This window comes from Ctenocephalides felis, unplaced genomic scaffold, assembly GCF_003426905.1.
Source record: "Ctenocephalides felis isolate EL2017-DRISC unplaced genomic scaffold, ASM342690v1 CF-g0.4_SCAFFOLD_01886, whole genome shotgun sequence".
In the NCBI taxonomy this organism is placed as follows: domain Eukaryota; kingdom Metazoa; phylum Arthropoda; class Insecta; order Siphonaptera; family Pulicidae; genus Ctenocephalides; species Ctenocephalides felis.
Genome location: NW_020538040.1, coordinates 60,615,191 through 60,633,882, shown reverse-complemented (window position 1 = coordinate 60,633,882; position 18,692 = coordinate 60,615,191).

The window sequence follows — 18,692 nt, the reverse complement described above, 5'->3', positions numbered from 1 at the left end:
AAAACTTATCAGCACGTCTCGCCATCAATATAAATCAATGATTTCAGAATTATTCAGATCGGTTGATCGTGTTACCAAAATCATCGACAAAAATTTGTATTGGAACACACCACATATCCATTTTTTCTAATGTATGTTCAGAGTGTTCAGAAACATTTCGAACATGAAGATATGTAAAAAAAAATATTTTCGATTTTTTGCGATTACTAGAACTTACCATATGGGAAGTTAATTATTATTTTTAAATTTGAAAACATTATTGAACAGATAAATAACAGGTTTTCTGCATTAAATATGCTCGTATAAACCCAGGAAAACATTGTTATTTTGGTAGGTAAATAGTTTTTTGGTACGCGTCATCTTTATTTAGATTGTATTTTTCATTATATGATGAGATAAAAAAATATAAATTTTTATCAATATTTACAAATGTCTCTGAATTTATCAGAAAATATTGGTAGGTATTATATTTCACACAAAAAAAATTTACAAATTCAACTAATCGCAACCAGCAACAAACATGCTGCTTTCGTACATTGGCAGACCCTTCTTAAATCAATCGATCACAATTTATTTATTTTTATTCCTTCGAATTATTTGCGAAAGCACAACATGTTTTCAATTATGCTCCGAGGAAGAGGATCGAAAATTTCATTTCGAATCTGGTTTGATGCTTGCAAAACAATACCATAGCAATCATAATGAACGGTCAGTTCTCACAGAGCCAAAACGTTGAAAATACAACAAGGGTTCGAGTAAGCTATAAGGGATAAGGGTCAATCTATGGTATATCTTGCTGCAGAAAGGGTTTTCATATACTTATACTGGCGACACAGTTATTGCTACATATCTCCAAAAGTTCTGTACCGACACACAAACGGATGGGACCCAAACTCACACAGTCATATATTATATGAATAGCAAGAGAGCTGACAGACCAAAATATTTATTGAATTTTTCGATATTAGGATCATATATTAGATCCAGAAAAAAATAAAAATTCATTATTGTAAAAGCAACTGTTGCCACTAAATTCAATATAACACAAAGAGCGCATAAATCAGGATAAGAAATATGCAGAATTGTGCAGAAAATTAATTGTCTGAGTGATGTACTGTACGTAGCAGTATCATTATTAATTAAGTTAAAGTTAGAAGACATTAGTACTACATGTGAATTTAAATGATCATCAGACTTACTTGCTTGAAATAAGATACTTGAAAAATATGTGAATATATTGAAATCATATATTGACAGGTTTAAACCAAAATTAATTTCCTATGAGCATACATACTGATTGTCAAATGCAGATGTGCAAATATATGGAAAAGCATATCGCCTCATAAGTTCGTATGCAATAATACTCGAGAAAACTATATTTCATATATTACTGTATATTGCAAAACCTGGTAGTAAAAATGCTTCATAGATGCTTGGTATAAAAATGCATCATAGATTTCATAGTAAACTTTAGCTAATTTGAGGCAATAAAATATTACAATACATATGAAGTTCTAATAAAAGTGATTCAGAGCGACTATACTTTCACATAAACAATTTATAAATTATAAAAGAATACTTACTACAAAATTTAGCATTGGTAGTTTTACGCAATAAAATTAAATTTAATTGTTACATTAAATACTATTCCTAGAGTTATTTCAATAGTATGCACAGATTTTATGTAACTATCTCGTATTTTTGCCAATTTACTGAATAATAAAATAGAGAATACAGTAAATTTCAAAACAGATTAAATTAAAGCACTGCGATGCATGCAGAGTCGTAAAAACTGTTCTCAGAAAATTAGTATAATATTTTCAATGTGGTATCAAAAATATTCGCTATTTTAAATTACTCTTAAACGAGTTAAGTTCCATTTGGCTGAAAACAAAGCTAATTTTCGAAAAACAAATAGAGTAGATAAACACTTTGAGAATTGAATAATATGCTCATTGCTAATCTTTACTCTATAATATTTATCTTAAATAAAAGTTCTTTAAATTAAATAATTAATAATAATGACTATTAAAGTTAAGTAAATGCTGACACTTGAAAACGAAATTATCATTATTAACTTCCCTTAAGGTAAGTTATTGTAATCGTCTTGAAATCCAAATTTTTGCATTTCTCGACGTTTTGAAGGTTTCTGAACATTTTGGCATACCTCAGAAAAAATGGATGTGTGCGTGTGTGTTTTGTCTGTACGCATTTTTTCAAAAAGCTAAATGTGCAAAAAATGGCAGTTTTTGAGAGAACTAAGCGTCCGATTTAAATGATTTAAAGAACTTTCTGTTTGTTTTAACAAAATAATTGATCTTGTAAAAAAAAATTGTTTCAAAATTTTTTTTTTTCAAAAAAATTTTTTTTTGTATATCGAAAATAATTCAGATTTTATTTTTAATTCTGACTAAAGTTTTAATATGATTTAAACAAATAATTTCAAATTTGCAATTCAGTTTATATAATTCTTATAAATATTAGACAATGTTACAATATTTATAATAATCTCTTTGAAAACATTCAATATTCCTTTAACATTTTGTTACGGTACAGGATGTTCCAGCAATTTGCCTTGAAGCACGATGCCATACACCCCACTAGTTTATATTTAATTTAATATTTAATTATGGTCAAAATAATTACAGAGTTTTGTGTCAACTTATATTAATTTATGCAATATCCTTCACTTGCAATAATTATTTTACGTTGTAAATGATTATAAACAAATACTAAAGTTTAGTTACTCAATATATAAAATAAATAAAAAGGTATATGTTCAAACAACAAGATATTCAAAATCAATATGCCATGTAATTTATATATTGATACTTTTTTTATAATTTCCTGTAGGGTAAATTGTAAAAATCACAAAAAATCTGAAATATTTTTTTTGCATATTTTTACGTTTCAAAGTCTTCTGAACATTTTGGCATACTTTAAAAAAATTGATGTGAGTGTGTGTATTTGGTATGTTTGGTTAAAATATTTATTCAACGATTTAAAGAGCATGGATAAACCGTCTTAATTAAATCATTCAAAAAACATTTGATATATAGATACTATACTATACTATATTTTAATTTAGATATATATTAATCAGAAGTATATTATTTTCTAAAAATAATAATATACCATTACCTATATTGGTGTTCGAAAAAAAATAATCGATATTTAAATAAGGTTAAATACCAGTATAACAGCATTAAATAAATACATCTTGTATTATTTTAAAATTAAAATATTTTTTATTAAATTAATTACAATAATATATTTATAACGAAGTTGTTATAAGCTTATAGTTCGGCACCATGTTAAATAATTTAATCGTTGTAAATTGTACGCAATTAGATTAGGGAATTGCAAATATACGCGCTCATCTAGTGTGGGCGAATTGCAATCTCGACGTAATTTGCAGATTTCTCAATCGTACCTACATCTGTAGTTTAGTATCCTTCGCCAGACCGTGACCATTGTGCGTCCTATGGCCGTAAGGACCCTCAATGGCTGCAGCCTCACAATAAAGGAAGGTCCTGTGGCATTCCTTCAGGGAGACGTGCGATGGATAAATAACCCTATCGATGTATAATGTACGAATGCTTATATTTATGTATATAGTCAAGCACATCAAACGCCGTTAAAGTAGTATTATATGAGAAAGGATGTTGAGTGTTATCCCAATCTCGGACGATTCTGGATATATGATAAGTAATGCTGACACAATCATTTCGGAAAAAGGAAAAAATGAATGAAGGAAAAATAAAAATACTCAATACCGATACCCAATGAAAATGTTTCAATTAGTAAGAGATAACACAGCCAAATTTAGAAATTATAAATATATCATAAGATTCTTTCATGAATCTTTTCTATTGTTTTATATGTAAATCAATCGTGTTGTTAAAATATATTACATTTAATTTAATTATTATATAAAATGCATTGTTAATCTACTCTACTGTTTTTTAATATCTCGTAGGGTAAATTATAGTAATCACAAAAAAATCGAAAATGAAAATTTGTATATATCTTTACGTTTCAAAGGTTTCTGAATATTTTGGCATACCTTAGAAAAAATGTATGTATAGGAAACACCGATCAACCGATGTGAATAATTAAAAAAACATTCGATTTGTATTGATAAGGAGACGTGCTGATTAGTTTTTAGTGAAGGCAGGTCTAGCCGTTCCGAAGATACGGGTCAAAAAGTGCCAAAAATGGTAACTCAGTTTTTAAGAGAACGTAGCGTCCGATTTTATTAATTCAAAAAACATTTTACTTATACTTTTTACAAGATGAATGACTGACTAAATTTTTGGAAAGGCAAGTCTAGCGGTTATGGACTCTCAATAAAAATAAGTTATTAATTAAATAGTAATTAAATAGTAGTTTGGCGGTCAAAACTGTTTATTGGACATATGTACATCAAATTATCAGATATTTTATAGAGATTTTAATATAGTGTACACATTTTATGTAATTTTTTTTGGGTTCCGTACCAAAATTTTCAATTACAGTATGGGAAGTTTTGGCAATTTGCCTTAAGGCACCATGCCATGCACTCCATTAGTTTTATATAATTTTAGTGGTTGGGGTAAAAAGACCATCTATAAATATTCTAAACCATTACACTGGCGAAGTGTGAACAATATGAAAGTAGTAAACAAAAATATAAAATATTAAAAAAAAAAAACAAAAAATTTTACAAGAGATAAATTAATTGTTATTTAAACTCTGATGATATATTCTTCTGACTAAATTTTATACAAAAGTTGTTTCAATGCGATCTAAAAAAATAAGCCCATAAAATATGTATTTCAAGCTAAAATTGTATTTACTTTATTTATAATAATAGAATTTAAAAAACAATGAGTCTGGTTATGATAAACTAAACAGAAATACCAACCGAAGCAAGATTCATGAAGTAGTGAGTGTCGAATTTTTTTTATTGTGATTTTTAATTCTGTGGTGCAGTCAGATGATTAATGTGCATTACATTGATTAAATAGTGCAGCTATTATTCTATAAAACCCCATTAAACTTAATAAATTCGTGGATCTTTTTGCCCTCTGACTGACGCCGCATATGGGATAAAAAAACCAGGTGACAAATTTTTAAAAACTAGTTAAAAAAACATTGTTATGCTATTTTGAATTAGCAGACAATTCTATTGAACATATGTTTGTTTGATATGTATTGTTAATTTTCACAGTATAATTGCTGAAAGCCAAATTGGACCTTTGTGCCCCACCCTATTTTATATTTATTAATATAATTGTTATTATGTATTACTGTTATCACGTTGGCAAATGTATATTTTACATATAAGTTCTGATCATTTATACTTTAACTGCCCGTAAGGTAAGTTATAGTAACCGCAAAAAATCTAAATTATTTTTTATCTCTACGTTGCAAAGATTTTTAAACATTTTGGCATGCTTCAGAAAAAATGCAGGTTTGTGTGTATGTGCAGATACAATTTTTGGTCGACGATTTTAAAAACTCGGATCAACCGATTTGAATGATTCAAAAAACAATTCGATTCTCATTGATAGGGAGACGTGCTGATTAGTTTTTGGCCAAGGCAGGTCCAATCGTTCTGAACGTAAAAAGTGCCAACAATGGTAAATAATTTTTGAGAGAACGGAACGTCTGATTTGAATGGTTTAAAAGCATTTTACTTGTGTTGCCGAAATGAAGAATTAAATTTTTTTTTGAAAAGGAGGATGCAGAGGTATGAGCGATCCAATAAAATATTATACTAAAAAAACGCTCTGATATTTCTTCTCCAAAACAGCCACTCATTGCATAAAAAAAATATAACATTTCAAAAAATTCTCAAAAAATTATTTTTTTTCAAAGTTTTCAAATTTTTTCAAAGATCTTAAAATTAAATAACGGTACGGGATGTTTCAGTAATTTGCTTCAAGGCACAATGCCATGTACCACTAGTTTTATCTATGGCTATAATAAAATGCAATTTTTCTAGTTTTTAATCTTGATCATTAATATTTGAAAAGTTTTTCAAGTAATAATTAACGTATCGTTTCGATAATTTGTATGAGTTTGGCCATGCCATGAAGCGCTTTATAAAAAATTAATTCTGCATTAGAAGTCGAAGGAATTGTGAATCAGTCATCCAATGAAAAGCTATGTATCTTCGGTTATGAAAGCAAATGGAAAAGAAGTGTGCAGGAACGCGATCCGCTATAAAATTATTATGTTCCATTTAGGGAGTTTTGCTTGAACGCGCGATAACCGTAAACTTCGGACACAGATCCGAACAGCATTGTGCGTTGATCTTGAAAAGTGGACATTCAGTCGGTTGATAAGCTTCAGGATTCGTTCGGACTTTTTTCCCAAAATACCTCAACGGAAAGAATGTGTCCTATTGTTATTTTTATATTTATGGTATCACAGTCATGGTACATAGAATGTTCCGAGACGAGGGATCAGCAATTTAACCTAAGTTGCGAGTAAGATCCGGTCAGAGATTTTTTTATTATACGAGTATATATTTTTAATGGCACTCTATTCCTTCAATTTCTCTATATATCATCTTAGTAAATAAAATTTTATATAAAAGCTTACTTACTCTGAAAATGCTGACAAATTTTGATTGTGTTAACATTCGCAAACATTCCGATTAACAAACCTATTTATTCTTCTTACACTTTAAACATTTTATTGAGTGATATTTATAAGGTGATTGTTAAAAGGTGATTATTTGTGAGAAATTTTTTAAATATATTCATATGTTACAGTCAGATATTTGTGAAAAAAGACGTAAGAAAACTTTCAAAACATCAACAAATCAAAAGTAATTTTTAAAAACTCGTTGAAACTTAGCAGATCGATTTTTTTCTTCCTGTAGGCTAAGTAAAAATTAAAAAAAAAATAGAAATCTAAAAATGAAGATTTTTGCAATATTTTTACTTTTCACGACCTCCTAAATATTATATTATATTGGAATACCTTTAAAACTCGTGTATGTGTGTGGACTAGCAATGTGTGGAATGTATGTATGTTTGCTATACAAATTTTTGTTGACGATTTCAAGCGCACGGATCAACCGATTTCAATGATTCAGAAAGCAATCGATTTCTAGGAAGATGGAAGTAGAAGTGGAAAATGGACATGGAAAAAACTTTGAATGGTTTTCGGCAAAGGCAGGTCCAGCTGTTTCAAAGATACATACTAAATTAAATTTGTAAAAAATGAAAATTTAATTTTGAGAGAATAGAGTGTCCGATTTGAATGACTCAAGAAAACATTTGAATTGTATTGGCGGAATGAAAGATTGATTTAATTTTTGAGAAGCGGTTTTAGAAGTTCAGGAAAAAATATTGCCATTTGGCATTTTGGACAATTTCGATAGTACGAATCAACAGACTTTCACATGAATCAAATTTTAAAGAAAAAAATTAAGCTGTTAAAAAATATAAACTACGAACAGGACTTGACTTTTCTTGAAATAGCACACGTTTTCTTGAAGTATTATGCTCGTTTGGACAATTATGCTAGTGATATATACTTTGGAACGTCATGACATCAATTTATTCTGTGTTATCATAGATTAATGAAACTTTACTATTCGCATAATTAATAAGTATACTCGATATTAAAAAATAAAAATTGGCTCTTATACTCGTAATTGTTGTTAATAAGTATCAAGATCTAATATCCATATAATAATTCGATTAATCATATCTGGATTCTACTGTATTATTGTGTTATTATCTATTTACATAAAATAAATATTTATATAAATTATTTCTATCCGCTTTTACATTTTTAAACTATGATTTTACAGGCTGACACTTCTTTTCACACAATTTGTATGAGAAGAGACAAAATAAATAATTCACTTTATATCTATAGTAAAATGTCGACATTCTATATTGTAAGATCTCTGAAATATAAATGTGATTTCAGAATCTGCCATTCATATTCTGGAAACGGACCTCGACTCAAATCGTAGCAGTCTTCAAAATCTATGTGACAGAGATTATATATATATATACTGATGTAGATATAAATTATATATATATATATATATATATATATATATATATATATATCGTAATAATATGAATGTAATTTTTTACGTTATTAAATGACATCATATACACGTTCAACGGTAACATAGAAATGCAAACGATTCGTCGAATATAGCATAAATTCAATAACGTAGATTTTACGAAAGATCGGTTACCGAGTTATTACAAAAAACTGGATCTGAAGCGGAGGTAGTAAATAATTGCTGGAATGGGTTGAACAGAGACATCCGATTATGGAAAAACGAGAAAAATAATTTTCATCCCGGGCGAGTTCATTATTTATATTTCGTGACGCGGCGATTCTAATTGACCTGGGATATTCCTTTCTTTCTTCGTACAATGGGAATTACGGACTCTTTAAAAATCACGCTCAGGATTTTCTCCTATAGATATCTGTCATTTGTATAATATCGCTCGAGACAAATAAGGAAGTCGTATTATACGCAAAAAATGTTTGGGACGATATTCATTTTTAAATCTCTATCGCTTGGTCCGAATAAATTAATGAGAGTTAAACCCTTGTTTGAAACAGTATTTAATAACCAAGCAGTTTGCGTAAATGACATTTAAAATTTAGGTAAAGACTTTCGAAGAATACATTATAAAGGGCTAGAGTTAAACTTTCTTTTAGATTTATAATCGGCTGTTTAATTTTACCAGCCACTCGGGTCATTAATCTAAGTAAACTCTTAAAGCCTGAGCTCATTTATTTCCATTATTTATTTGAGATTACATCCAAAAGGTGCCACACTCTTCTTATACATAATACACATCTGTAAAATTAAATACTGCTTTCCTCTCATACAGCAATAAAAAATGGGCGCTTCATTTTAAAGTTATAGACATATTGCATAATAATAATTAAAAGAAGCAAGTAAATGTTATATGTAATAAAACTTGTTAAATGTTAATCGAAGTACAGTCAACCCTCCGATAACGCGGTGTACAGTGTAATATAAAAACTGTGCTATAAGAAACTTGGTTTAAAGGCTAATTTGCAGTGCCTTGTTGAAAATTATTTACCAACTAAAAAATTTTCGTGCATTTTTTTTTAAATTTAAAGTTCTGTGCAAGAGCTCTGATCTACTTAAACCAGTATCATATACAGCTATAATATAAAGAGGCATATTATTATTTACATATTGTAAATAATAAAAAAGTCGATAATACAACCTATACACCTTCTACAACAATATATAAATAAATTTGGGCTGTTGAACAAAAACCGCGTAAGAAAACCTCCGTGTTATCGGAGACTAACTGTATTTTTTCTAGGCTCTATTACGATTTTTTTTATATCCACATATTACAAATTTTTTATATCCATATATTACAAAAATAATTAAAATGTAGTTCGGTGACAAAAATAATGTTATTGAAAGTTCTAAGAATAAACAAAATTAATATTTTCAAGTCTTATTCAAGAGTAAAGTTCTATTCGAATAGTACAAATGATAAAAACAATGCACGTTGCAAATATAGGATTATTATTGTTAAATATATATTTCATTATTCGAAATTTTATGTTTGCACACTGTTAGAAAATATGCCTAAATGTGTATATGTATAATCCGATATATTAGCAGTTCACTTGTATTCCGTTAAATTAAATCTAGTTCGAAATAAATAAATCTTTAAGAGTCTTCTATTTAACGAAACAAGGATTTTAAATACGCGAAAATGTTGTTCATGCGGAAGACAATGGAGTAGGAAGATAAGTAGTAAGCAATCGTGCGTAGTCCTATATTCGAAAGGGTCCTCTGTGAATTTGAGAACAATAGCTTTACATAAATAAGTTGATTATTAAAATGTGAAAGTTGAAGAATTAAATATCAATAAATTAAGTTTAATCAATATTAATGATCAATTGGCTGATGTACCCATATATACTATGATTAAGCTCACTGTAATTAATAAATATGAATGAAGGGAAAGTAAAAAATTGGAAGTTATGAATAATTTACTTTTGCATTGTACCTGAACATTTCTCAATTAAAAATAAGCGTAATGACTATTATCAAAACGTAATTTAAATGAAACTATTGGAATGTTATCGATGTTAGCAGAGTAGTCAACTTTTCTCACAATTATCATTCATCCATATATTTAATTTTCTATTAACTTCCGTATGATAAAAATCGTTCATTAATTTACTTCCATTGCAGAAGTGTATGTTTTAACTAGGAAATTAGTTTTTATAATTTTATGTTTTCTCGACGTTTCAAGTCATTATGATCTGTTTGAGAGCAAAATTAGGAAAAAGAATGTGTGTATAATAGTTAAAATTTGATCATCAATCAACTTGGCCAAAAAAGAGCGGCACCAGTTTCAAAAATATAAAAGAGTTTCAATTACACTCGATAAGAACTTGTGTTGATTAGTAAGTTTCTTAAGACAATCGACCGGGGCGATAGGACTTAGCAGATAGGTGCATAATTTTTTCTTCACGTTTTCAACAAAAATGCTGAACCAATTTTTTAAAATCAAAATTTCCTAATCTCAAAATATCAGTTTGGAATTTTTCTTAACGAACATCTTGGAATATTATAAGCCAACGAAAATTGATTTAATTAAAAAAAATCTACAAAGTTTATAGGTCACGTCAAACTTTCAAAATTATATTGTCATAATTATAGAAGTGGCTGGTTATTAAAAGTCAGTGGTTTCCAACCCTGTTTTACAGCGCGCTCCATCGATTGTAATAAAAAAAACTGTTGCGCTTTCCCTATTTTTTCAACAATTTAATTATATGCGTGCCTGCCTCAACGTTGTATGCGTACCGATACTAACAAGAAAATCGGCATAGATAAATAAATACTCGTATTTTAAAGCTACATCGTAGTACTAATCTTGATTTAATGAAAAATTCCTGAAGAATATTATAACCTGTTCCTTGAAAATATTGATTAATAAGATTTATGATAAGTAAGTTTATTGATTAGAACTTATTGCTATAATATTCGTAGTTTCTATAAATCTTTGAAGTTATTAGAAGGGAAAATATTTCTTAGGCAAAATAGTTATTACAGCTCTTCAAAGATTAAGAAAGCAAAAAAGTGAAAAAAATAGAGGCATTCAATGAATGTATGTTGATTTTAATTACATGAAGTTCTTCAAACACAAATATTACATGATAAGTGAAGTTGCGAAAACAATATTTGTTTAGGCGTTGTTTAACATAATTCACCGAATATTATAGAATTTATTAACCAGCAATTACTTTATTCCTCTTACGAAGGTTTATTTCTAAATGCTAATTACAATGACAAACCGATCATGTCATATTTGAAGTATGACTTTAATTACATTATTATTTTAAATATTATACATATTTTTATTGCTATTATAATTTATAATTTATCATTATATAAATGTGTATAATTCTTGACACTAATAAATGTGTGCATCGCGAGTGTTACCATATTATTAATAAACATTATTCAAAATAGTTATATAATGCATTTATTTTTTCTTAAATTTGCTACTTTGTACAGTAGCAAATAAGTTTTACTTCAATCGCGTGTGATCCTTACGCGCACTCTTTTTTTAAAGATAGTGTATAAAATTGAATCCTACGCATATGTATTTGCAAAGACACTTGTTGGACGAGTATGTCAAGCGCGTCTTTTAAAAATATGCCCTATGGCCATTGTTTGAAGCAAAATCAATAAACTTACCCTATCGGGAGTTTAAAGAATACTTTGCATAGTATCAGTACTTACTTAAGAGCTCAGCACGTCGGACTTAAGTCCCGTATCTGGGCAAGTGTTTTTATCACGTAAAATTTCCATTGTGTTGTTTTTAACGAGGGCGCAACACATTTGGCCCGGTTTTATATTTTCATCAGGGCGACGCAGTTTCCGCGCACTTGGGCGAGCACTCGAGAGAACCGTCTAACCGCGAGAGCGTAAGATATGAGTTTTAATTTGAAGATGTCAAGCCGCCTTAGGAAAACGAGCTCGTGGAATGATGCCGAGCCGCACGGGACTTTCTGCTTTGATAACATTCTTCTCTGACATAATTACATACATGGCTTTGGGATTCTGTGTAATTTATATTATTCGCATATGTAACACAGATATGTGAGTATACACCCGAGAGGATAAGATAGAAAATATTCATACATACGCTTCGGGTGTAATTAATTAGTGCTCATGGAAAGCAACAGATACTAGTTTCATTCAAGAACGCATGTATTTGTTCTGTATGCTGCTGTATACTAATAATAATACATGTTTCATTAAAATTCGTATTAAATTTATAAGATCAAAAGAATTACTTATATAATATTTACTATTTATAATTAATAAGTCATCATTTGGGTAAATATTAATATTATTTTCACAACATCAGCATAATGACCAATACATTTATCGTCTCAACCCCAATCCTTTCACAACGAGCATAGATGACATCTAGAATGCAAATTGTTAATTTGGTTCATAGTTTTTTTAGATGTAATTTTCAATTTTTAAACACATTCTAATTAATAATGGTTGGATAATTTTAAAATAATTTGTGTCAAAAATGCTTGGGTAGCCTTCTGGTTCATATAGCAGAGTTACTCTTGAGGATAACACCGCCTTAGCGAAAGTGTTATTAGACGTAGACTTAAAATTGTTGTTATTGATTTATAACACATGACTTATTTTAGAAATACAACAAATTAAATCATGACTTTAATCCTGATTTAAAATGTTCTACAAAGCATTTTAAGAAATAATATTAGTTTCAAAAATATTTTTGGTTATACACATCATACAGCATTACATGTTTAAAGTTTTGTAAGAATTTCATGATTACAGTTCACCATGACATTTAATGAAAAACAAACAGCATATACTTTGCGCAATTCTAAAATATATGATTATATTTATTTCTAAATGTTATTGACAATTAAGCAATTAAGTTATTGTAATAAATATATTTTTTCTCATAAGTGACATTGATAAATTTAGAATAAACAGTTTCACGATATTAAAATTTATAAAAGTGAGGAGGAATGGGAGCGGTTGTGCCACTTTTATTTTAATCAGCCATAATTGTTTTAATTTACTTATTATTTATTTACTAGTTTGGAAGAGAAATAAATGAAATAGCAATGGAAAACTAGTTACTGGTATATAACTATTAATGTTTAACTTACAACAAAATAACAAAAAAGGTGATCTATCTGTATAGAATTAACAGTTACGATTAAAAGAATTCGAACATGAAAACTTATTTTTGACTTTTAAAATTAATGCGGTCTACAGATCATGTTAATGTAAGGCACTGATTGAAAGCAATAACGGGAACTTGTTCGAACAATCATACTTCATATTTTTCTTTGGATCCAATCTCAAAATCAGTATAGTTGAGATGTTATGACGACTGTCACTACCGTACTCTGGCACAACCGTACCCAGTCTTCTCTATATATAATATTAAGAAGCAAAATGATATGAAATATTAAAATACGGATTGAAATAGAACGAGTACATTGATCAAGTTTTGCAACGATAAAATATCATTTTAACCCTTTCCACTTGCATCATAATTTGCTACGATTGCCGAATAAAAATTTTATATTAAAAGTAAATAATATCAAAATAATTTTACAAGAACAATTCAACTACAGATTAAATAAAAATTATGCTTTTAGATCAAACAAAATTAGAACCCATAAATCAGTGATAAGTTTCAATCATTTTAGGGTATAAGCATAGGTAACAATTTCTACGCATAAAGGTATACGTAAATTATATATATATATATATATATATATATATGTATGTATGTATGTATGTATATACCTACAAACATTATATTTGGAACTCCTAAACGACTGTAGGTAATATTTCGGCTTGTAACGTAAATGGCAAGGCTAAAGAAATAGTGTTTGATATAAATGCAGTTAAGCTCCGCTCGGCATTTGATTTCATCGATTGCGAATTAGTTTCTTCCCTTTGCACAGATGTTTTGACATGATCCTGTATTGAGGATAAGTGGATATTGCGGGTGTATATTATCAGAAATCAGTGCTATCGGATTGTAGGTAACTGCCAAATACTACAAATAGGTACGGAAGGAAACTCATTCGAATAAGGTCTGCACACAATGAAATGCTAAAGACGAGATTATATTAAATTTTATTTGAGTAGAAGGTATTGATTTGGTTATGAAAATTAGAATTATAATTTATTCAAAAAACAAATACAACAAAACAAAAAAAGCTCCAAACAGTTCTGTAAATAGGTTGACAACTTCAGTTTCCCGTAAAAAAACCTCGAAGACGCAGTTAATTAAATCTTTTAATCTCTACCATGACTACACCTTCCATAACTTCAACTAAACAACTAAATTCAAGGTAATTAAGAAAAATTTTAAATGTAATTCCGATGATACAAATACCTCGAACACTATTAAAAAACCTCATCTGTATTTTTTTCAGTTTTAAAATTTTTATTGCGTTATGTGGGATATGATACAATTTATATAGTTATGTACTTGTTTTTCTACCCTATAGGTATTTTTACATAACCATCTCATTTTTATTCTCATCAAATAAAATAATTATAATAATCGATGCACTATTATTGTATGGACAATAGAATAGAAAAAATATGATAAAATAATAGATAATATTTTAAACACAAGATTATGAATTGTGTAACTCTTCTAACAATTAATTGAAATGTTGGTTTATTATTTTATTGAATTTAAACATTTCGATTATTATGATTATTGCCAAATTCAATTAGGTCCGTATAGTATTCTTTTTCAATGATATTTCACAGTTACACATTATAATACTATAAATAAAATTATCTATACCCATCGAAAAAATTGATGATACTCAAATGTGTACACGTTCACAGAATATTGGTGGCAAAATTCAAACAGGGTACTAGTAATTGGCATATTAAACAATAATTTTATGATACCTAATTTATTTTTAATACATTGGCGGCGGGTGTCGACAACGTATCGACATCCAAAGAAGTGCTTTTGCTACTATCACTGAATTACTGTTTTTTGTGTTTTTTGAACATTTTACTCAAAAGGTAAACTTGTACATTCGGGTTAATATTTTTATTCATTATAACAGATTTTCGCGATAAATTCGAAACTATTTGGTCCTAGTTTGTTTTACTAGTCGTTTTAATAAAATAATGACATATATATCGGGTATAAGCCGGTCCTTCAGATATAAGCATCAAGGTATTAGCAAAAGACAAATATTCGTAAACAATGAATATTTTTTAGCAAGTCTAAATAATAACTGTCACCTTCAACATTACAAATAGATACAACTTTTTACAGTTGACATAGTGTCGACAACCCGGATAACAAAAGGTTCACCTATTCTGATGCGGCTGTCGACAGTGTGTCGAAAGCTTCTATTTTTCCAGAATAATTTTCTAAAGGTAAAATGCTTTATAATACAATAGAATTAGGTAAAAATGAAGCTATTTGAAATAAAACGTGTCGGAAATAGATGAAGGACCAAAGAAACCGCAAAACAAATAGAATAATGTAGTGATGCCTTTTTATGGGTTTACTTTTCTGCAAAATTCATTATATTATTTACACATTCAACGCTTATCTCACGTTGAAGAAAATTGTCTCTATATAGTTCAATGTCATCACGTAAGCGATTTGTAAGGATTTTTGAACTACCCTTTGCCATTTGTGATACCAGGTGATATATAAAATTACCTACCTCCCTCATACAACATCACGTGTATTTTTAGTACCTAGAACAAATCGTAAATTTTTTTAATTTTTTTTTTGAAAATTTTTAAATTATTTTTTAAATTGTGGTAAAAAATAAACACGTGATATCTTACTAGACTGTTCCTACCCCAGGTGATATTTTGTGACTTTTTTGACAAACTCTCCCTCCCCCTCTAAGACTCACGTAATGAATGGACGCTCTCTCTGGAGTTCTGGGAAACATATAGAAAAATTAATTGTTTTATATCTGATTACTAAAAAACAGTTGAAATATACATAAAAACTAATTTCGAAGTCCTATAAATATACGTTGAACTTATCAAATAAAGAACATCGAAAAACCAAATTCGAAGCAAGTTTAGACTCTATTCGAAGCTACCCATGGGATATAGTAAATAATTTTATCGAGTCGGTTGTTCGCACAAAAAATATCATTGCACACTGCCGATATTTGATTGCGTACGTGCGTTGCTTGCTTATACTTCAAATTTCTGAAGTTTCTCATGCTGCGCCGGCAAAAGTTTCACATAGCTGAAATGCAAGGACTCATAAAACGTAATGCACTTCACTCACATAAACTTTCCAGTTTTCATTTATATATTACACTTGGAAAAAGACAATAGAGTTACGGAACAAACTTATTTTGGATAATGAAGGAGCATTAACCATTAAAGTTTATTTAGAGATCGTAAAACAAACTCTTACCGAAAGAAAAACCTATGGCCATTATGACAAAATTAAAATATACCTAATTAATTTCTAATTTAGTTTAAAAATAGATTACTCATAAGGTGCTGGATTACCATTTTAAAATAAATAAAAAATTTGTTGAATAAAAAGTTACAATTTTGCGCTTTTTACACAATGTGCAATCGTAAATTATACTTAAAGTAATGGATGAAATTAATTAAATAAAAACTACATAGGTGTAAGTGACCATGTATATTAAGAGCAGTTTCACAAGCGTCCTGATATTCGCATATAAACCACTTAATCAATAACAATTGCGATTCAGAAAATTGTGACAATATTGTTTTTAAGTTTAGGCACGGTTCATTATTCCAAACTTTTTTATATTTTTATAATTAAAAAAATTTCAATACGCCTATAATTATTTTGTTAACATTATGAACTCCATCATAAGAAAGAGTATATTAATCACGTGAGGTTTGCTGGGGGTGGAGGGGTTTGACAAAAAATTACAAAATGTAACGTGGGAGAGGAAGAAGTATAGTAAGATGTAATGTGTATTTATTTTCTATCTGAATTTTTAAACAAATCTAAATATTTGAATAAAAAAATAAAATTTCACATTTTTTTCTATTAACTAAAAATGCACGTGATATTTGGTGGGGGAGGGGGAGTAATTTTAAATATCACCACGTATTACCAAGAGGGAGGGGATGTCCAAAACCTTTAATGATTAATGGACGCCCCCTAATAAAAAATCATATTTTTTTAATTTTGGTGTGCAGCGATTGAAACGTTTAATTGAATAAGACGTTGAAAAAACAAAATAAACAAATCGGATTTTTTGGCATAAACATAAGTCTTTTCTTTGGAAAGTCAAATATGCTAAAATTATGTCAACTTGGAAAACCTATTTTAGTTTTTGCAAACATTTATAGGCAAGGTCCAAAAATCTCTTACCGTTTTAAAATTTTAAGTTCTAAAAAAATTATTAGCTTTATATTTTTCTCATAATTTTCAATAATTGTGTATACTCAAACATCAGAAAATCAATATAATGAGCATCGTCCAAATTTGTTACTATTATTTTCAATGGCATGTAACTAATTATAAGAAAACCATAAAATGGTATAATACAAAACATTACTATCTTGATGATACTAATGCAATAATTTACCAAAAAAAAATAATTTAATATAAATTAATATAATAATTTAATTTATATTGTGAATTTAATATCGAATGGAAAAAACAACTACTGAGTTGTTTTTTCCAACATGCCAATGTAGTAAACAATGTCCCTTTTCGGCCGACTATTGTAAATTCATCAAATTTCCTGAATGTCTTTTACTGGACAGTTGTAAATAAAAGAGTTAATAAAAAAAAATAAAATAATTATATGTATAAATATAATTTTGTATAAATATAATTATTTGTATCTTGATTAGCATAAATGATCAAATATTAACAAAACAGATAGAATTCACAATAAACCTTCTCAAATATGATTTGAATATATTTTCTAAAATTGCGGTAGATGATTGCAATCAATATTTTCAAAATGTTGTGATAATTTTGATCCGTACGTATGCGGACAAATTTTGTATAATATAGAGTATATTCAGATGTTCAAATATGTATGATTAATATACTCTATATTATCCGATGTATGTTGAGTATATGCACATACTTGTTCATCTAGACAGCGTTGTTTCATCAGGATTAGCATTATTACTCAAGATAATATTAGGGCACTGGACTGATATTGTTATTAGAACTTGAGTATATGACATGAAAACTAGATATTCATTAGGTGCAAGTATTACTCATTCTTTCGTAGGCAAAAATCATACGCCGAATTAGCTAATCGGTTAATAATCGCCAAGGTTTAATAATTTTGTAAGCTCCTATAGTTTGAATCATAGGTGACTGAAGACGTAATGTGATAAAAATATGAAGTATATTGATATTGTATAATTGAATCAAATTTCTTTAACTTGATATCAATCAGATTGAAATGTTGACTATGATTCAAAAATTCAAAAAATTGAGTTATAATTACAGTATAAAACCGTCAGTAGATCCTTAAAAATAGTTTCGAATACTAAGTATGCGTTGAAATTCTGCAGTTTAAACAAGACTAAAAACCCAAGAAATGAACAAGGTGTCTACTAACTTTTATAATTTGAACCAAGTAATTCATCTGAATTTTAATGCAAACTA